Source organism: Rhinopithecus bieti, unplaced genomic scaffold, assembly GCF_001698545.2.
Source record: "Rhinopithecus bieti isolate Rb0 unplaced genomic scaffold, ASM169854v2 scaffold_61117, whole genome shotgun sequence".
NCBI lineage: Eukaryota > Metazoa > Chordata > Mammalia > Primates > Cercopithecidae > Rhinopithecus > Rhinopithecus bieti.
The window spans coordinates 2,337,216-2,359,096 of NW_016824934.1; the positions used below are offsets into that span (position 1 = coordinate 2,337,216).

The following is a 21,881-nucleotide window of genomic DNA, read 5'->3' on the forward strand; positions in this document are numbered from 1 at the left end:
TAGTTTCCCCTAAGTAATCTGCAATAAAATCCTTTGATGAGAATGACCACAGACTCAATTACCAGAAGCAAAAATAATAGAACAACGGAGTCAGGGAGGCCCTTAAAGAGTCAGTTTTCAAAACAACAAAAGATTGCCTGTCCTATTTAAGTACTTATAAACAAATTAAAAGCATTATTACCGTAAATGGGAAAAATCAAATAGAGTTTATTCTCTAAAATGCAATGTTGGTTCCACATTTCAAAATAGTTTTAAATGAATAGACTAAAAGAGAAAAAGTATATGATCATTTGAGCAGAGGCAGAACAATTATCTCACGAACCATAAAACCCATTCCCAATAACTCTTACCAAATGGAAATAGAAGAAAATTTTCTTTTCTTGATAAAGAATGTTGGCTAGAAACTTGAGCAAGTATCATATTTAAGAAGGAAATAAGAAAATTCTTCATACTGATGTTAGGAATAAAATAAAGATCCTATCATTATTATTCCACATTGACCTGAAAGTCTTAGATTTTTAAATGATAAGAAAAAGAAATAAGCTATACGAATTTAAAAGGAAGAAACAGAACTGTCAGTATTGACAGACAACATCACTGTATACCTAGAAAATCTAAGAGAACTCTCTGAAGTAAATGATCAGAATTTACAGATTTCATTAAGTTAGGAGGCCAAGCACAATATTAATATATAAAAACTATAGCTTGCTTCTATTCTACAGTAACTGTTACAAAATGTCATGAAAAATATCCTATTTGCAAAAGTCACGAAACTACAAAATACCTAAGAATAAACTAAAAATGCGTAAGAGCCAAATAAAGAAAAATGACAAAACTTTACTAAAGGACATACAAAAAAACCCAAATAGAGATAATGTTCATGTTATCTGGTTGAAAAATCCTGGCACTGTGAAGATGCTCATTCTACCCCAGATTATTCTATAATTTCAGTGAAATCACAGTTAAATTCCCAGTGAGATTTTTCAAATACATTACACACTGATGATACAATTCTTCTAGAGGAGAAAATGTGAAAGAAAAATCCAAGAACATTTTTAAAAACAAATTCTAAAAGAGAGAAGATGCTCTTCTAAGTTTCTGAAGTAGCCCAGAAGAGCCTGGCTTGCGGATGAGTAAGAAGGAACTTTCAGACACATAGCGTATACAGATCGCATGTTATTGCCATGACCTTCAAGGATATGAGGTTGTAACAAGCAGGAGAGCTTGATAAGTACAGTTTCTTGGGTTTTCCCTAATTCCACTATGACAGACAGGCCTGAGTGCCGGCCATAGCCAGCCTGCCAGGAGAAACTGCCAGATGGTAAGTTCTAAACACTGCTTTTTTCTGGAGCTCAGAGATTCTCAGCCATAACATCTGAAAACTCCAGAAGGGTTTTACAAAACCACTCTTGGCAAGCCACATTTTCTAGATCTATTATCAGGTTCAGTTTCTTGCCATATTGCTATAATGTCATATTGCTGCATTAAACACAAATTAAATTATAATAACCACGCATCACACATGTCTAGTTACACTAAGACAATATAACAGGCCATCTGTGATGCCTGGTTATCATCACTATTCCTCCTCAAACCATCCTCTGATGGACTACATCAGAAGTGTAGGAGAGCATATTTTCTCTTTTAGAACTCGTTCTTCAAAATTTTAGNAACTTTTAGTACGTATATTTCTTCCTCTTTCTCTTATGGATAAATTTATTTTAACTAGATGTTTTAAAATAAATCACTCTCCTAGTGACCTCATTAGACAGGAAAATAGGAACCAACCAGGGCATCTACATGCAAATAAATATTTTGCACACTAATATTTGCAAACTAATTACTTTTGAGGTCAGTTAGAGAGGTTTCTCAGGCAAAACCATCTGGATAATCTCTCCAAAAAACAAAACCTTTTCCTACTTAATAGAAGGTTCTGCAGAAAACATTCTTGGCACCTCAAGTTGTCTTTTGCTAATCAGCTAGTATTATAGGGGTTCACTGCAGAACAATGTCCTAAAAGCTCTTTATCTCAGTTACATAAGCAGAATGGCATTTCAAAATCTCATTTTAAAAGGCATTAGTCACCAGTATAACAAAACACATGCTCTGTAGCAATAAAATTTAATGTTCAATAAAAAATGCTTGTTTACATGCATTTTATATGCCTCTATATAAAAGAAACCCTGTTTTCATGAGATGAAGTATTTTCCTTAGGTCAGTGAACACTCCCTCCCATTTCTGTGTCAAAACCCATCCCATCTCATTGTCATTTTCCCTGGAAAGAAGGCAGAAATTCAAGAGAAGAGGAGGAGCAGATTCAGGAGTTATGACTCTGTGATTTGAAGCTAAACGGTAGCTCTGCCTCCCTGCTCACCTGACCCAGTCTGACAAGAGTAACTACTATACGCAGACAGTTAGAACCAGCTTTATCACATCTCTGCACCAAAACCCACCAGGTTGTGAACCTGCAAGAGGGTCCCCTTCCTCTGTGCCAGCAGTAAAGGGAGAACCAGAGCATGCATGAGGACAAGAACAATGATAAAGGGTGGTTTCTTTTTTCATTTATTTTAACATTCCCTTTGTTATTCTGAAGTCCAGAGGAATCCATCAAAACAATGGCTTGTTAAATTAAACATTTGCTCCATCCAAAATACTTGACTCCTATAGGGTAGGGTAATAGTTCACTTTAAGCCACTATAGCTCTATTTGATATCTTCAGGCTAAAATTTCCCCTTCAGTCTAATTTAAACTTCCTAATTAAAGTTTATGGACTAGCAGGATCTAATATTTGCCTGTGTTACTAGGTTTGATGTATTTCTTACACGCATTCAGAATTCACATAGCACAGCATTGTAAAGATAATACTAGGTCATTCACAGACTTGTCTTACGTGCTTAGCAACCATGGGAAAGGGTAGTCAGACTTAAGGTAGAATTTCTTGTAGGTAATATTTTCTTTTGGTACTATAAACAAAATGCGTTGTATTAAGTAATATTTAATTCTAAGAGCTTAACATTTTATTCAATAGTAGGTTAAATGATTCATTCGTCTTGTTCATTAGATACCAAAACCCTAGCAAATAAAACATTTTAAAATTAAGCTTCATAGTAACAGAGTGGAATCATAAGGACAGAGAACTATGTCCTGGAAACTATTTTATGTGGGCAAACAAGTCCAGCTACCACTAACTCTTCCTTTTCCTTGCCTGAAAGCCTTTTCAAATTCTAGACAAACTACTACTTCTCTGTCAGAGTTCAGAAAGAGAATGGAAAACAAAACTAAGCTGACACCATTTTTTGCCCATGATGTCATTTTCTGTCTTCCAAAGCCTGTGGGTCTGATTTTGATGTCAGGGTGCGTAACTCCACAGTGACGGCCCCAAATGTATTTGGAGAGGGAAACAGGCTTTCAGCTCCACAGCACTTTCCCCATGAAGACAAATATAGCCCGGGCTGAAATCACTTAGTGTCAATCAAGGTAACCAGATCAGCTCAGCGTTAATAATGAATTTGGTCACGTGCTCCCACAGAGAGCAGAGTGTGAGATAGCTGAGCACTTGTTCCATGTGACACCCACCGGCTTCTATGTCACGCCACAGTTCTCCCAGCCCAGCTAGGAAGCAACAGGGTAATTTAATCTGCCACCCACTCTAATTACTAAACTCAGAGAATTATCAGGGTGGCCAGGAAAGGGCTTTCAGAGCACTGGGTCTAGGCTTGGTGGCTGGTATGCAAGTCATGCCTGGGGTTGTCATTAGGGTTGCAGGTTTTGTGGGGTCCAAGGTTTATACAACTTGAGGTCTCTTTTAAGGAAAAGAATACAAAATTACAAATACAAAATTAGGAGCAGGGCCTGGGAAGGGGACAGTGGAAGTCAGAGGCCCAGAAGCTTGTTTCATTAGCATCAGAGTAAAGCCACCTTTGGTTGTCATGGAAACCTAAAATCATTAGCCTTTTGTCTGTGTCCTGGATTCTGGATTGACTCCATGTTGGTCCATCCTCTCTACTCTTCTGTAATCTTTTGTAGTTTTCCATGTTTCTTCATGTGAAGATGAACTATACAGTACTACCATGGGTCAGTCCTCTTCAAATAAATATAGGATTATGTTTCCGATAGGCACCAATCACCAGTTGGTATGCTTTGGTTGTTCTCTATGATGTCAACTTTTAAAAGTTAAGGATATAAGGGGCTGGGCACAGTGGCTCACTCTTGTAATCTGAGCACTTCGAGAGGCCAAGGCGGGTGGATCACCTGAGGTCAGGGATTTGAGACCAGCCTGGCCAACATGATGAAACCCCACCTCTACTAAAATACAAAATTAGCTGTGCTTGGTGGCAGGTACCTGTAATCCCAGCTACTTGGGAGGCTGAGGCAGGAGAATCGCTTGAACTCGGAAGGCGAAGGCTGCAGTGAGCCGAGATCATGCCATTGCATTCCAGCCTGGGTGACAAGAGCAAAACTCCATCTCAAAAGAAAAAAAAAGTTAAGGATATAAGGGAACAGGAGAGGCTGTTCAGTGGGTACAAAGTTACAGTTGGAAAGAATAAGTTCTGGTGTTCTGTTACACAGTAGGGTGACTGCAGCAAATAACAATGTAGTGGTTATTTCAAGATAACTGTAAGAGATCTGGAATGTTATTACAAAGAAATGGTAAGTGTTTAATATGATGGATATGTAATGACTCTGATTTATCATTATGCAATCTATACATGCATTGAAACATGGCACTGGACCCCATAAATATATACCATTATTACCATTGTTGTGTCAATTATAAATAAAAAAATCAATTTTTTAAAAGTTAGGAATGTGTTTCAAATATCTTTAGTTTCCCCTAAGTAATCTGCAATAAAATCCTTTGATGAGAATGACCACAGACTCAATTACCAGAAGCAAAATAATAGAACAACGGAGTCAGGGAGGCCCTTAAAGAGTCAGTTTTCAAAACAACAAAAGATTGCCTGTCCTATTTAAGTACTTATAAACAAATTAAAAGCATTATTACCGTAAATGGGAAAATCAAATAGAGTTTATTCTCTAAAATGCAATGTTGGTTCCACATTTCAAAATAGTTTTAAATGAATAGACTAAAAGAGAAAAGTATATGATCATTTGAGCAGAGGCAGAACAATTATCTCACGAACCATAAAACCCATTCCCAATAACTCTTACCAAATGGAAATAGAAGAAAATTTTCTTTTCTTGATAAAGAATGTTGGCTAGAAACTTGAGCAAGTATCATATTTAAGAAGGAAATAAGAAAATTCTTCATACTGATGTTAGGAATAAAATAAAGATCCTATCATTATTATTCCACATTGACCTGAAAGTCTTAGATTTTAAATGATAAGAAAAGAAATAAGCTATACGAATTTAAAAGGAAGAAACAGAACTGTCAGTATTGACAGACAACATCACTGTATACCTAGAAAATCTAAGAGAACTCTCTGAAGTAAATGATCAGAATTTACAGATTTCATTAAGTTAGGAGGCCAAGCACAATATTAATATATAAAACTATAGCTTGCTTCTATTCTACAGTAACTGTTACAAAATGTCATGAAAATATCCTATTTGCAAAAGTCACGAAACTACAAAATACCTAAGAATAAACTAAAATGCGTAAGAGCCAAATAAAGAAAATGACAAAACTTTACTAAAGGACATACAAAAAAACCCAAATAGAGATAATGTTCATGTTATCTGGTTGAAAATCCTGGCACTGTGAAGATGCTCATTCTACCCCAGATTATTCTATAATTTCAGTGAAATCACAGTTAAATTCCCAGTGAGATTTTCAAATACATTACACACTGATGATACAATTCTTCTAGAGGAGAAAATGTGAAAGAAAATCCAAGAACATTTTAAAACAAATTCTAAAAGAGAGAAGATGCTCTTCTAAGTTTCTGAAGTAGCCCAGAAGAGCCTGGCTTGCGGATGAGTAAGAAGGAACTTTCAGACACATAGCGTATACAGATCGCATGTTATTGCCATGACCTTCAAGGATATGAGGTTGTAACAAGCAGGAGAGCTTGATAAGTACAGTTTCTTGGGTTTTCCCTAATTCCACTATGACAGACAGGCCTGAGTGCCGGCCATAGCCAGCCTGCCAGGAGAAACTGCCAGATGGTAAGTTCTAAACACTGCTTTTTTCTGGAGCTCAGAGATTCTCAGCCATAACATCTGAAAACTCCAGAAGGGTTTTACAAAACCACTCTTGGCAAGCCACATTTTCTAGATCTATTATCAGGTTCAGTTTCTTGCCATATTGCTATAATGTCATATTGCTGCATTAAACACAAATTAAATTATAATAACCACGCATCACACATGTCTAGTTACACTAAGACAATATAACAGGCCATCTGTGATGCCTGGTTATCATCACTATTCCTCCTCAAACCATCCTCTGATGGACTACATCAGAAGTGTAGGAGAGCATATTTTCTCTTTTAGAACTCGTTCTTCAAAATTTTAGGCAGCTAGTCATTTATCTACTGGGACGAGCTGATCAAGATAGGCCTGGCCATTGCCTCTTATGATATCAAAACATAATATAAAGCTATGAGAAATAAAACATTGTGCTATTGGTATAAGGTTTAAAAAATAGCTCAATAGAACATAAAAGGGAATCTAGAAGTAGAGTCATGGATATACGGGGAATGTATTATATGACAAATGTGGCACTTCAAACAAATGGGAAAAGATAGACTGTCCAGTTGGGAAAAATTAATTTACATCACCACTTTTAACTATTGAAAAATATCAATTTCAGAAGGTTTAAAGACCTAAACAAAATGCAACACTATAAAATATTAAAGAAAATATTAGAGATGCCACATAGGGTAAGCCTATGCAAAACTACAGAAGAAAAGGGGTTAAATTTCACTTTGTCAATAAAATTCTGTCAATGAAAGTGACCATAAATATACTACAAGAAAAGTAACAAATTAGGAAAAGATATTTGCTCATATAAAACAAAGGATTGATATTCAAAATATGTAAGGAACTCATTCAAGAAAAAGACAAATAGCTCAACAGAAAAATGGGTGAAAGATATGAACTGGTAATTCATATAAGACAAAGTACATATCCAGAATCTACAAGTAACTTAAACAAATTTACAAGAAAAAAAATCCTGATCAAAGAGTGGGCAAAAGGTATGAACAGACACTTCTCAAAAAAAAGACATTTACATGGCCAACAAACATATGAAAAAAAGCTCCTCATCACTGGTCATTAGAGAAATGCAAATCAAAACCCCGATGAGATACCATCTTACACCAGTTAGAATGGCGATTATTAAAAAGTCAGTAAACAACAGATGCTGTCAAGGCTATGGGAAAAACAGGAATGCTTTTACACTATTGGTGGGAGTGTAAATTAGTTCACCCATTTCGGAAGACAGTATGGCAATTCCTCAAGGATCTAGAACGAGAAATACCATTTGACCCAGCAATCCCATTACTGGGTATATACCCAAAGGACTATAAATCATTCTACTCTAAAGACACATGCACACGTATATTTATTGCCACACTATTCACAATAGCAAAGACTTGGAACCAACCCAAATGCCCATCAGTGATAGATTGGATAAAGAAAATACGGCACGTATACACCATGGAATACTATGCTGCCATAAAAAAGAATGAGTTCATGTCCTTTGCAGGGACATAGATGAAGCTGGAAGCCATCATCATCAGCAAACTAACATAGGAATGAAAAACCAAACACCACATGTTCTCACTCATAAGTGGGAGTTGAACAATGAGAAAACATGGACACAGGGAGGGAAACATCATACACCGGGGCCTGTTGGGGGGTAGGGAGCAAGGGGAGGGAGCACATTAGGACAAATACCTAATGCGTGTGGGGCTTAAAACCTAGATGATGGGTTGATAGGTGCAGTAAACCACCATGGCACACGTGTACCTATGTAACAAATGTTCTGCACATGTATCCCAGAACTTAAAGTAAAATTTTTAAAAAAGACAAAGTACAAGTTAATATTACACATAAAAAAAAAACCCTCCCTGCTCACTAGTAATAGATTAAATGATAGTGAGATTTTTTTTCCCCCTGTGGTCAACAAGTCTGTTGTTTGTCTGAGAAAGTCTTTAATTTTTTCTTATTTCTGAAAAATATTTTCATGGGGTATAAAATTCTGGTTTGACAGTCTATTCTTTCCCCCTCCCCTCCCCCCAGCACTTTAAAGATGTCACTCCATCATCTTCTGGATTACTTAGTTTCTGGCAAGAAGTCTGCTATAACCTTTGTTCCTCTGTATATAATGTCATTTTTTCCCCACTGCCTTCAGGCTTTTCTCTTTATCTTTGGTTTTCAACAGTCGGAATATGATAACCCTAGGTTATTTTGTTTTGTTTTCTGTATTTATTCTAATCGGTGTTCTCTAAGCTTCTTAGATCCATGGTAAAGTGTTTGGAGTTAACTTTAAGAAATTCTCAAGTGCTGTTTCCTTAACTATTCTGTCTTGCTCCTCTCATCTCCTTCTGGGGTTGTAATTTACATGTATGTTAGACTATTTGATATTGTCTCATAGATTTTGCACTCTCTGTTCTATTTTTCTTTCTTTTCACCACTCTTTTTTCCTTTTGTGCTTCAGTTTGGCTAATTTCTACCGATCAATCATCATTTTCACTGATCGTTTCGTTGGCTGTACAAGTGTACTAATGAGCCTGCTGAAATCATTCTTCATCTCTGTTTCTGTCTCTCATTTCTAGCATTTCTATTTGATTCTTCCTTATTATTTCATCTTTCTACTATAATAATCCATCAGCTACTGCACATTGTCCATCTTTTCCATTAGCACCTTTAACATCTAAACCATAGTTATTTTAAATTCTCAGTCTGATCATTCCATGTGTCATATCTGAGTCTTACTATGTTAATTGCCCTGTCTCTTGACAGTATATTTTTTCCTTGTTTTTTGTATGTTTCATAACTTTTTGTTGAAAGCCAGAGACATCTTATATATAATAGAAATTAAGGAAAATAGTTTTTATGACTGGAAATGAACATACCTTTCCCTCTTCTAGGCCTTTGGGATGGGGATTTGAGTCAATCTATTTAGGGGATGCCTTGTGGCAGACACTGTTGGTTGTCTCCTTGGCAACAATCTCTCCTCTCTTCCTTGCTAAACACTCCAATTGTTCCAGTATGGGGTGATGATGCCTTTTGGAAAGATAGGGGCTTCTTCCCAGTTTCAGAAGATGAATCGTGTTTGGTTCAAGCTAATCATCGAAATCTGATTCCCTTTTTCAGTGTTTAGTTTAAAAGTCGGCATGTGACTTAGTTCACACTAATGATATGTAGAATGAAGACTGCAGGAGGGAGTCTGCAAAAGGTTCTCCCCTATGATAAAAAAAAAAGAGGTATATGGTAGAGACGTACACCTGCTTCCACCCTCTCTACCTTCCTGCCATGTGAGGATATGATGTTTGAAGCTGTGAAAGCCAAACTGTGAGCATGAAGGAAAAACCAGAGGAACTTTGGAGAAGTTGACCCAAAGCCTTGACATGACTGAACTGCTGACTAAATCAACCCTGGAATCACCTGTCTCTGGAGTTCATACATGAATCATCTATCTGGTATGAAATCTGGACGTAGGTGGTTCCCGGGTTATTGGTCCTGTTTCTTCCAGGGGAAGCTATCCTAAAGAATATAATGTTTAAAAAGCATCCATTGACAAAACGAACACAAGGCTCAGGGCTGGTTCTCTATTCACTTCTAACAGTGTTCTCATTGCTTCGTCCCACCTCCTCTGTGCCCAGGCATCCTGACCTTTGACTTCTTCTAGTGCTCCATGACTCACCCATGTGTAAGTTCTCTCCAACATCTTTGCCTAGCTAATTCCCATCCATTCTTTATGGGGCTTTTTTTTTTTTTTTTTTTTTTTTGAGGCTTCTCTGGCCACGAACACAGTTAAGTGGTCCTCCTGTGTTCTCCCATAGCACTCAGGACTGTACCCTAAATAGTACTTGTCACATGGAATGGTTACTGTCCTTTGCTAGATTGTAAGCTCTATAGGGCAGGGACCATGTCTGTCACACTCACTACAGTGTTCCTGCATACAGCCTAGGCCTTCATATGTACTTGGTCCACAATAAATATTTGCTGCTGAATAGATGAATGAAATCTCACCATCTAGAAAGAAAAAAAAGGGGCCGGGTGTGGTGGCTTACTCTGTAATCCCAGCACTTTGGGAGGCCAAGACGGGCAGATCACGAGATCAGGAGATCGAGACCATCCTGGCTAACATGGTGAAACCCCGTCTCTACTACAATACAAGAAAAAAAATTAGCCGGGCGTGGTGGCGGGCGCCTGTAGTCCCAGCTACTCAGGAGGCTGAGGCAGGAGAATGGCATGAACCCGGGAGGCGGAGCTTGCAGTGAGCTGAGATCGCACCACTGCACTCCAGCCTGGGTGACAGAGCGAGACTCCGTCTCAAAAAAAAAAAAAAAGGTACATACAAAAGGTAGAAATAAACATATAAGTCAGTATCAAATAATTCCCACTAAAGTTCAAGGGAGTTGGATGGAGTAACTGAGGAAAGTGTTCCAGAGGAGGTGGGAGTGAGCTGGACCTTTCACGAGTTGTACCAGAGGGAGGAGGACATTTCTGGCAGGATGAACATCAATGTGCCAGAAATGGGAACAGGGAGGAATACAACATGAAGGCTGGATCCAAGGTTTCAAGTTAGTTGAGTGTGAGAGATAAAGTTGAACCAGTTTGTAGAGTCTTGAAGACCAGAGGAGGGGTTTGAGCTTCATTTGGTTAGAAAAGGAGAATCTCTGAATGACTTTGAGTGGGTCAGTGGCATATGCAGATCCCAGCTATGATAATTAAATCTGAGACCACACGGGATGAATAGGAGCAGGTGGGATGAAGCCGTGGTGACCAGTGAAGCAGCCACTGTGACACTCTAGTGTGTGTGAGGAGATAGGAGCATTTGCTTGAGTAATGATCTCTCTACCATTGTAAGCCCATGATTGTGGAATAAAAACTGTGATTAGGGACGGGCATGGTGGCTCTCGCCTGTAATCCCAGCACTTTGGGAGGCCTAGGCAGGTGGATCACCTGAGGTCAGGAGTTCAAGACCAGTCTGGCCAGTATGGTGAAACCCCATCTCTATCAAAAAATACAAAAAAATTAGCTGGGCATGGCGGCACACGCCTGTAGTCCCAGCTACTTTGGAGGCCGAGGCAGAAGAATTGCTTGAACCTGCGAGGCGGAGGTTGCAGTGGGCTGAAATCGCACCACTGCACTCCAGCCTGGATGACAAGAGTGAAACTCTCCAAAACAAAACAAAACAAACAAACAAAAAAGAACTGTGATTAGTATAAAAGCAAATATAAAAGATAATTTTCTCAAGACCAGTGAAAGTCTAGAAAATAAAAAAGTTTTAAGATAATTTTAAAAGACCAATAGAGAGAACAAGTCAGGCAAAGATGACTTCCCATCATGACCTACAGACAGGATATCCAGACTAGGAAAAGGAGGGAAGCTCCCCAGACAACTCCTTTGGCGACAAGACTTGAGTTCTCTTCAGACGTCATCTGTTTCTGCTGAGGCTCTGAGGAGAAACTTGGGTTCATTTTTGCAAATTCCAATGTCACTCACAGTTTGTAGTGTTTTCAACTGCAAGACAATTTTCCTGCTGTCACTAAAAGTGAAACTTTTCTCCAAACTACTAAGTTAAGGTTAAAACAATACCAAAATGGGTGAGTGTTGCTTTTCTCCAGAAATGCCTTTTAAAAGAGGGTGGGAGGAGAGATATTCAAGTAAGATTTTTTTTTTTCATCCCACAGTCCTTTAATTACGGTAACAGTTTGAACATTCCTCACACCTTTCATGTGAGGTGATCAAAAGCAATTTTATCGCACTCACGGTTTTATTTATATGCAGAAAATCTCTTCGGATTTCAGTAAAGAGGTGAGATTTATTATATATTTGCATCAAAGCTACCAACTCATATACCTGACAGCAAGTCATATTTTACCAAAAATTGAAGCCTTAAAATTTTACTGTCATGAGGTTTCCAGTCCCTTCATTGTGTTTTAGCATTCCTGCCAAACTTACCCAGAGAGAAGGCGCCTTGAACTCTCCTGACCCCACTGTGTCAAACACGTCTCTCCTGCACGCCATACTCTATCCCAGTGCTTCTTGACAGTCGGGTCTGAGGTTTAAGAAATTCTCCACAGGAAAAAACCTCAAACCACAGAGCATACCTTCCCCTCACATCTGGAGCCGTATATCAACAACTGCCCTCACAGATCAGCTGCCGGCTTTTCTGACAGAAGGGAAAGGATGTCCATCTCCAGACTTAGGAGTTGGCTCTTCCGGGTGCCTGTCCTTATCTTCTTTCTCCCGGTTGGAATTCTCATTTTCCCTTTGGGAATACCCCTCTTCCTTCTGGTGTTCAGAGTCTTGGGATGGTCTGCCCGTGATATCCTAAGAACCCTCAAAATAATCCCTCAACCAAACTGGTCTCTGTAGCAAGTGATTCAGCTACTTGTGATCTGGGCCTTCAGGCCTCAACCTGTGAAGTCAAATGTCTTTACCACTAAAGAATATATGTATTTTAAAATACTGAGGCCCAGTTGAGTCTGAATCTCTGGGGGTGAGGCCCAGGTGTCGGTTCAATTTTTAAAGCAGCCCAGGTAATTTTAATCTGCAGCCAGGGTTCAGGCCGTTGGTGAGATGATCTCTGAAGTTCCATCATCTTTTACATTCCATGATTATAGGGGGTGCTAATGTATAACTAGGGTATACCAACCTCCTTTTCCTTTCATTGACAAACACTCTGGGAACATGATGGTTAATCCTACAATGGCAAGGACCTCTTTCAGTGGCTTAGCAGTGGTTGTCTAGAGCTCTGTGGTGAGGTTTAAGGCAGTATCGGGCTGAATGGGAGAGAGAGCTATAATCAACTAGCAGTGACTACCATGAACAACGGGGAGAGATGGGCACTCAAGAATGTCCCCAGCCCATCCTGATCCAAAGAGGAGACCACACAGGAAGAGATCTCAGACACTAATGTAGATCAGTACTATCCCTTGTTTCAGGTATGCCTTGCCATGTGACAAAAGGTTCCAAATCGTACTGGCTCGAAACAACAACCAGTTACTCACGATGGTGAAATGTGAAAAGGGTATGTGAGAGACAGGTCATCTCTTTCCAAGTGTTGTTAAGGAGGGATCATGATTGGGACTGGAGGATCCAAGACAGCTTCACACTCCCATGTCTGGTGCCTTGGCTAGGAAGGCTGGAATGGCAGGGGGTTGGCCGGGCCCCCTCTCCAACAAGGTAGTCTGACTTCCTCACACGGTGGCTCAAGGCTCTAAGAGAGTGAAAGTGGGAGCTGTCAGGCTTCTTAAGGGTCTCTTACAAGCAGAATTCTCCTGGCCAAAGCAAATCACAAGGCCGATTCAGGTTCAAGGGGAGGAGAGATACACTCCACTTCTTAACGGAAGGCCCAACATGCACATCTGGAGACAGGAGGAATTGTTGGCAACCATCTTTGCAGACCGTTTACCATACCATTTACTAGCCCATCAGATGGCTCCTATCACGTGTCTATTGGCCTGAAAATCATGTTATAAAATAGGGGAAGGGAGTATGTTGACATGCTTGGTTATCCATCCCTAATTTAAATTGTTTAAATATTAATATCACCATATGCATATACAATATGCATATAGATATTATATTCATAAATATATATCTTTACATCATTGCCTTAGCCAATATCTAGATATTGGCAAATGTGATCATTTGCTAGATTATTATCTTCACCAGTCACTATTGGTAACAGAGAATGTGGTTGAAATTGAGCCCTAAATCCCTTGGCGGAATTGTATTGTATTTCAGAAAATAATTGGAAATAGAAAATTAAGAATATAATAGGAAAATGAAGAATATAATCATATATACAAATATAATTCTTAATAGGAAAATTAAGAAAATAATAGTGGTTTACTCCATAGTACTCTTATCCTAAACCCAAATTGGCAGATGGATGGTGTGCTAGGTGTCAGTTTCAGGATATTGTGCCCAGCAATTAGGTTAAGAGCAGAAGTGGAACCAGTGGATTAAAACGTACTTCTTCCAGGAAATTACAACCCCAACTCCACTGTGACCTCACCCTCATGCTACACCTGCTTAGCTTGTCTGTCCCCTTCTGGGGGCCGTGTTCACTTGTCTAAGCCCTTTGTTGTACTAAATCATACCATATGATCCCAGCAACTTGGGGGGATCTTCTTTATAAAAAATTACTCTTCAAATAGAACCCAGCCCTGACTCTGTTTTTGAAGCCATGTCAAGAACAGTGTAACTGGGACCACTACTCCAAGTGGTAATTTATTACCAAATGAGTTTCACTTGTTTCCACATTATAGTTCTACTGTTCAAAATTCCAGGACAACTTTCTTTTGTTAATTATTTAAACAAAAGTAATACCTTGAGTGTTTTTTAAATCACGTGATGATTCATACGAAGCCACAGAGGTATAGACTGTTTGTCCTATGAAATTTACTGGGAAAAAAATTGACATGAATGATGTCATACACATGATCATGTAGATTGTACCCAATTATTTATCCAATGAACATTTATTGAGCACCCAATATGTTCATGACATGATATTAAGCACTAAGAAAACAGAAAAATAGGACTCCCATCTGGCTCTGCTAGTCTGAGTAGGGAAGGCAGATATGTGATCTATTATATTATATTGCATATGATATATTAAGTACTCTAATAATAATAAAGAAAATACTTAACTAGCACATGTCATGAATCAGGCATTGTTCTAAATGCTTTAATTTATACTATTCACTCTTCAGAATAACCTTATGATGTAGATTCTTTTATTATCCCCATTGTATCAGTGAGGAAGCTGAGGGACAGAGAGACTAAACGACCTGCCCGAGGCAAACCCCTAGTAAGTGGCAGAGCTGGGATTTAAACCCACATGGTCTAGCTCTAGAGTTCATTCTCTTCACCACCACACAGAGGAGATGGCAACTAATTTGTCCTGGAAAGTGGGAAATAGTCCTAGTGAAGCAGGAATGCTACCATATTAAAGGAAAGGAGGAGCTCCCCCAAGAAAAGAAGAGAAATTTCCAGGTGCAAGGATAAACTTGAGGGTGGGGAGTACTTGAGGACTGCTGAGAGAGCTGGCGAGGCTGTCCAGCTGGGGGTGTGATAGAAAGTGGGGAGTGAGCGGGAGAAGAAGCCCTGTATAGATGACCATGAAGGCCAGGGTCCTATGTCGGGCCCATTGAGGACAGCCGGCTTTCTCACATCCCCGGTCCAAGACCTCACCCCTAATTAAGAGCCATGTCCTCACAAATACCATGTTGGAATCTGGGAAAGAAAGATGGAAAATAATGGTCATAAAATCTGCCTGTGTAGTTTCAGTTTTCAGAGTTCCTTAGCACACATTCTCTTAACTATACTTCATGTTTTACAGTTGGAAAAATAAACAAAAAAATAAATGTTACCCAGGAAATAAGTGCAGAGCCAGGTCTCAGACCCAGGTCTTCAGATTCCTTAGCCACTGTCCTTTCCACTGTGACCAACAGAGTCCATCTCTATCCCTGCACCCCCAAAATCTCCAAGTGTCCGTTCTGCTACTTCTGGGCCCAGGACACCATTGTCACACAGATAGGGAAGGACACTTAGAACACTGAGACTCCAGAGGAGACCAATGTACCCATGGTGAAAATGAAATTGGAGTGGGAACCAGGAAACGTAAACTTCAGTCTCATCATTATCACAAAATCACAGTGTGACCTGCAGGCCTTGGTGTCCTCACCTGTAAAAAATGAATGTTCAAGATGATTTTCAAAGGGACTGTCTCGGCCTATCTTTCTGCTTCCGTCACTGTCTACATGTAGCTTAATTAGTTTAGTCAACTGCTGTTTTTAGCCATCACTGAGTGTTCAGTTCCACTCAAAACAGAGCTGAGTTGACGAAATGTGCCGTCAGAGCTGGAAGCTCAAAGTCCGGGACACAGCATCAGAGATGTCTGTATTCTAACCAAGTTCCTCTCTTCAGTTTAAGTTAACCTCGAAGGGCCCAGCATTTCCATGCACCACTGCGGGGTCTGCTTTGTAGCCTGAAATGAGATACGTGTCTCCCTATTAATATCCTCACACTGTCTGAATGCATTTTAAAAGCTCACCCGGTTTGGCAACCTGTGGGCATGTCTTTGTTATTGTTGGTTGGAGTCTTGCATACTTGACTTAAAAGTTAGCACCAAATGCAGCTTTATCTGATCAGGAAGGCATGAAATAGAAGGAATGGGTAAATTTCCTTTGTAAAGCAGACACCCCTGGGTGTGTTTTTCATGCTAGAGATATGAATAAATGGCAGACGCTGGTTCTCACCAGGCAAAGTGAGTGCCAATGAGGTCACAGGGAGAGCAGTGAGCATGCAAAGATGACAACACAGACTCCATCTACCTGACCCAAGGGAAGGGACATAGGAGATCTAGGAGGTAACCAGGGCATAGGTAATTATCTCCAGTGACAGAAAGCCAGGGTTTGGTGAATGGTCAAGGTAAAATAGAAAGGCAGGCCTTGAATTCAGGTCTCCTAACCCCTGGTCCTGTGCCCCTTTCCTCTGCACATGCTGCTGCAAACAGTTGGATCCAAACTTGAACTTCATAAGGGTAGAGAATATTCTACTCATTAATGTGTGCTCAGGGCTTGGCATACAAATTCAAGAAATACTTGTTGAATTTCTTGAACTCTAGCTTGACTAAGGAGAGAGGCTGATCTTTATTAATTTGCTGAAGTAGGAACAGAAAAAAGTTAAAATCCTTACAGTGCCTGCAATGCCATATATGAATCTGGCCCCTGTGATCTCTCTGACCTCACCCCCTTCTACTTCCCTTATTGTCCACTTCCCTCTGGCCACTCCAGCTGTCTTGTTGTTCCTTAAACATGCCAGACATATTCCTGCCTCAGGGCCTTTGCACTGGCTGTTCCCTCTACCTGGAACACCCTTTCCTGGATACGCTCATGGCTAATATCCTCTTCTCCCTCAAGTTTATATTCAGACCTTACCTTCTGTATAATGCCTGCCCCAAACACCCTCCTTGAACATGTAACCCACTCCTGACTTCAGTATTTTCAGTCACTCTTACCCTGCTGTTTTGTTTGATGGCATTTTTTTTTTTTTTTTGCCTTCTGTTTACAGTTTTTATTTTTTATGATTGCTATTTATTATCTGTTCATACCTATTGGAATGTAAGCTCTATGAGGGCAGGGATTTTTAATTCATTGATGTACTCTACAGGCCTAGAATAGTGTCTGATATGTAGTAGACTCTCAATAAACATTACTGAATGAATGAATAGGTCTGCAAAGTTACAACATACTTTTATTTCATATAGAACTTTTCTTTCTGGTCTATCCAAGTGCGAATAAACTAAACTGTGATAGACCGAGACTCTTTGGTGCTATGGGGTTGTCAGGGAGTAGGGACTCTGTTGCCCTTGTCCAGGGCAGAAGGAAGAGTTGTGGCCTGAGTCACTGATCTAGTATCTTTTCCCACTGGGCCTGGGCCCTTTAACTCTAGATAAGCCTCCTGCAAACAGAAATAGAGAGGCAGATGAAAAAAAAAGACTCATCCAACATGGTTAGACGTTCAGGGCGGCTCTCACATCTCAGCAGTAAGGAATAGCACTGAGCATTCTATACACGGCAATTCCAGATACTAAGGAAGGGACATGATGTAGCACCAGGTCTACAAATGCAGCAGCGCAGGAGCCAGGACGGGGCCTCAGGAGCAGTCTGATGCAACAGATATTCAGTTCACTGGGCATGGCTTCTTGTAGACCTAGGCCAAGTGGACTCTGAGCAGTGGGATAGGGATGGGGAGGGGGGGTGGCAGGGCAAGAGAGGGTTGCCCAGAAGTTGTGGAATTTCAGCAAGGATGCCAAGCCAGAGGCTGGCTTCAAGCAGCCAGACGTCTGAATGGAGCAAGCTGGAGTCTTGGCTATTGTGGGGCTGAGGCCCTAGGCTGGCCAGTGGGGGCAGGACCCAGCAGGGACAGGAGCTGCAGCTCAGTAATCAGGCTAGCACTGTACTCAGTTACCTGATGGGAGAGACAGGCAACTCAGACGAACAAGTCTGGAGACCCTCAGCATCCCCAACTGTAGCCCAGGCCTAGGCTGGGAAGTGGGGACAAGCGGAGTCACAGCAGGAGAGGAGCCTGGAGCAGCTCCCACTGTGGAGGCGGGAGGAAAACAGAGCAGGCCAGCTGGGGCTGGGCCGACCCAGGTACTGAAAGGCTTCCTCCCAAGAGGAATGTCTGGGTCCAGTCCCTCTCCCTTTACCAAGGCACTGTAGAGAGGGGCGGCACAGGCTTTCAGAGTCAGGATCAAACTCTAGCCTCACCACAGAGCTGGGCAAGTTCTTACTAGGGCAGGGCTTCTTCATCCTTTTCCTTGCAGGAGTGCGGAAATAACTAAAGGAGAGCAGCTCCCAAAGCCTCCCAGGTGTCCTTGGGCTCCTTCCCCAGCACTCTCTGGATGACCAGGTCTCTGACCTCCTCCTGCCTGCCCCAACCACAGCCCAGCCGAGGCAGCCTGGAGGACAGGGGACCACAGCAGGCCTGGGCCTGACAGCTGAGCTCCCTCCTCTCCCCACTGCCTAGCCAGAGCTGGTTTATTTGAACTAAGAATTTAAATGTAAATATGCAACATCCCTTCCCCTCTCCCTCCACTCAGCGGGAGGGAGCGTGTGTCCACCTCTGTCAGCTGCAGCAAGAGTGCCCTGCGCGCCCAGATCCTATCTGCTTTGAAAAGAGCAGAAATATTAGACACAGCTAAATAAGAAAACACAGATTATTGCTGGAGACCCCTAAGGCCTACTTTGTCTGTGCAATAGTTTGTTTTACTTTTCACAGAATTTATTTTGGCTGCAGCCAGATTGATGGTGATTATATCTGAAATCCCTCCCACATATCTGTCACATAAACACTTCGTTTAATTCAGGTTTATAAAATTCTATGGGCCAACGGGGAGCCAGCTTTCAGATTAATTAGCAGACGCTAATGCTGGGCATCTTGTCACATGGTCCAGCGGCTCAAAGGCTAAGGGCACAAGAGGGGCCGAGCAAGCGGCCCTGGCTCATGTCTCAGGAGTTTGATCCTTTTGGCTGGTAAAGGAAAACCAAGGAAGACGTGGAAGGGAAGAAGGCCGCTCACTGTCCAGCCTGGCTGGGGAAATGGATTCCGGGCTGCAGAGTGGGCCAAAGTCTCCCATCCGGACCCAGCTAGAGGGGGGATATTCATATGCGTTTTGAAGTCGATACAAAATAAACCCCCAGCTTCCTCAGAGTATATGTCGATAGCATCACTGGATCCGACACCTCCTGGGAAGGGGAAGGGCCTTAGAGGCTAGAGCTGGGGAGTGAATGCAGGGTCCAGAGCAATGGCTCTTGGCAGCAATGGCTGCGACTCCTGAGACCCCCGGACTGCCCACTCCCCAGTGGTTGCCCAGGCCTTGCCAGCGCTGGGCAGGATTTCCTTCTGTGTGATGGGAGCATGGCCCTAACATGCTGCATATGCCCACCAGCTGTTGCTCTCTTTTGCCACTGCAGGCCAAGACAAGAAAAGCATTATTTCCTCCCTCCTTCTAATCTCCAGGCCTCACTGACTTCACAGGCCTGCTTTGGGCATTGTTCACTGGGAGCTTCTCTGGGGTGAGTTCCCCTTTGCACAGAAAAGGCTCTTTTATTCCCCCCATTCCATTTACCTTTCCCTTTGATACGGAGTTCTTCCACTAAGGGGCTGTGTGGAGAGTGTATAGTACTTCAAGGGGGATGATGGATTTGGCTTTTAGAGGTTAATTGTATCCTTACTGCTTCAGAAGTTGCTGTTGCATCTGCAGGAATGGTCCCAAGCCTGGGAGAACTCCTGTCAGTCAGAGAATGAACATTTTGCTGAGTGCCTGAGCCTCTGGTCTTTAGATGAACTGTCTCATTTAGTTAAAAAAGCCCAGCCTAAGAAGTATTTTGGAACCCATTTTCACACATGAGGATTCTGAATGGAGAGGTACATTCTGAATGGATTTGCAAGGGGTAAGCCAGCCAAAAAGTGGCTGAAACGGCACTGAGTCTATGGCTACCCGAGTCCATGTTCTCATACAACCCACGCAGACTGGAAGCGAGGCTTCCTCACGCTTGTCTTTACTATGCCACTAACCAGGATGGCCCAGATCAATTCCCTGGCCTTCACCAGACCTTGGTTTCCTTCTGTGTAAAGGAGGGGTGGGCAGCACCTCCCCAGGCCCTGCCTTCCAGGGCCGCCTGCCTCGATTCTGCATCCAAATAACCACAAGAACTGGACCATCCCCAGCTCCTGAACCTGCAGAGGGACCGGAGGCCAAAACCCAGCTCCAGCCAGATCCAGTTACTAACCAAACACTTGTCTTTCTTTCCGACTGAAACTGAACGTGCCTGTCTGTCGCTTAGGGCTTTTGACCAAGAGTGCTCATTTTTAACCCTTTCACAGCAGCTATGTTTTCTGCAGTGCATAAAACACAAGGCACCGATTTGTCAGACATGACTCAGCTCAGACCTCACCTGGGGATACCCTTTGAAAAGAGAGACCCGCAGGAGCCCAAGAGGGGCACATCATTTTTGGCTTAGCTTGTCCTAATTTTTCATTCCTGTTCCCCTTTGTAAATGGCACTTTGGAAGTGTCATTATTTCACTGTCCTTTTTAAAATAAAGGGTGTCATTGTTTAGAGGGCAGGAAAGGAGAGACTAGTTTGCAGAGAAGAAGGGGTCTGGGACAGGAATTGGGATCAGGGGTCATGTCGTGGTACAGGTATGTATGTTCCCCAAGGGGAAGGTGGGCAGGGCCAGGGCTCCCTGACAAGACCAGGGTAAGAATTTTGTTCTTCTGTACTAATTTTAAGGGCTTCCAAGATTTTAAAACTCCACCCCAGCACCAAAACAAACAAACAAAAAAGCGGCCTCTGGGGACAGTACTGTGGAAACAATGAAAATCCAAATTCCAAAACTCTTGGGTTCACCCCAGGATTAAGGACGTGATAGTCAAAGCCAGGAAGCAGTGGAGCCTGAGCACTGGCCGCTGGGCTCAGAGGCCTAATTGTCAGACTGTGTTTCCAGATGCAAGCTTTCTGCCTTTGGCACAGACTTTTTCTATAAAAGACTCACTTTGGGGTCATTCATCAGTGCATAAATGCACACCTGGGAGGTGGGAGGGACAAGCTTCCATTTTTCTGGCTTTATAAATACAGAACTCACATTTCTCCAATTGACATTTGCAGAGGCATGATAGATTAGAGCGCCTTCCACCGCAGAGCAATTTCAAATAAACCCAAGTCTGCTGGTGCAGGCTGCAGCCATCCATACCCGCAGAGGAAATAAGCCTTCCCTTCCAGCCTCTTCCTTTCAGGTGAGCAAAAGCAAAGAAACAAGTGTGCAGAGGAGTTCCAGCTTCAAGCTCCCCACCCAACAAGGTGGGAGAAGGAAGGTGCAAACTCTCAGTTCCATTTGCTACTCCGCAAATGCGGGAAACTGGAAGTCCAAAACACAGAGCACTGAGGTCCCCAAGATCACCTGGGTACCAAAAAAGTGGAGTCCCCAGTGTCATTAGCAGTAGGAACCAAGAGCAACCTATATATGTTGGCCAAGTAGGTGGTTGTCCAAATGGGGGTTTAAAGCACTAGCAGTGCTGTCTGACCCAAAATATTGTCTGTACCTGATACCTGGACTGACCCCATTGGAGATGAATTTCTTTCTGTTAACCATTCTCTTACTTAGGTTTCTCTTCCTTGAGCAAATGTGCCAAGTGGGAAAATACATTTGGCT

The 21,881-nt window shown here is 41.8% G+C and overlaps 1 long non-coding RNA gene across 1 annotated transcript in view; it reads right to left on the minus strand.

The window, feature by feature from the left end:
* The window catches only part of LOC108522475 (uncharacterized), a 91,915-nt gene extending 75,796 nt beyond the window's left edge, over window positions 1-16,119 (minus strand). The window contains exon 1 of the long non-coding RNA XR_001883486.1: window positions 15,845-16,119. This is a non-coding gene — a long non-coding RNA (uncharacterized LOC108522475). The remainder of the gene's footprint in view (window positions 1-15,844) is intronic.
* Between the last annotated feature and the right edge of the window lie 5,762 nt (window positions 16,120-21,881).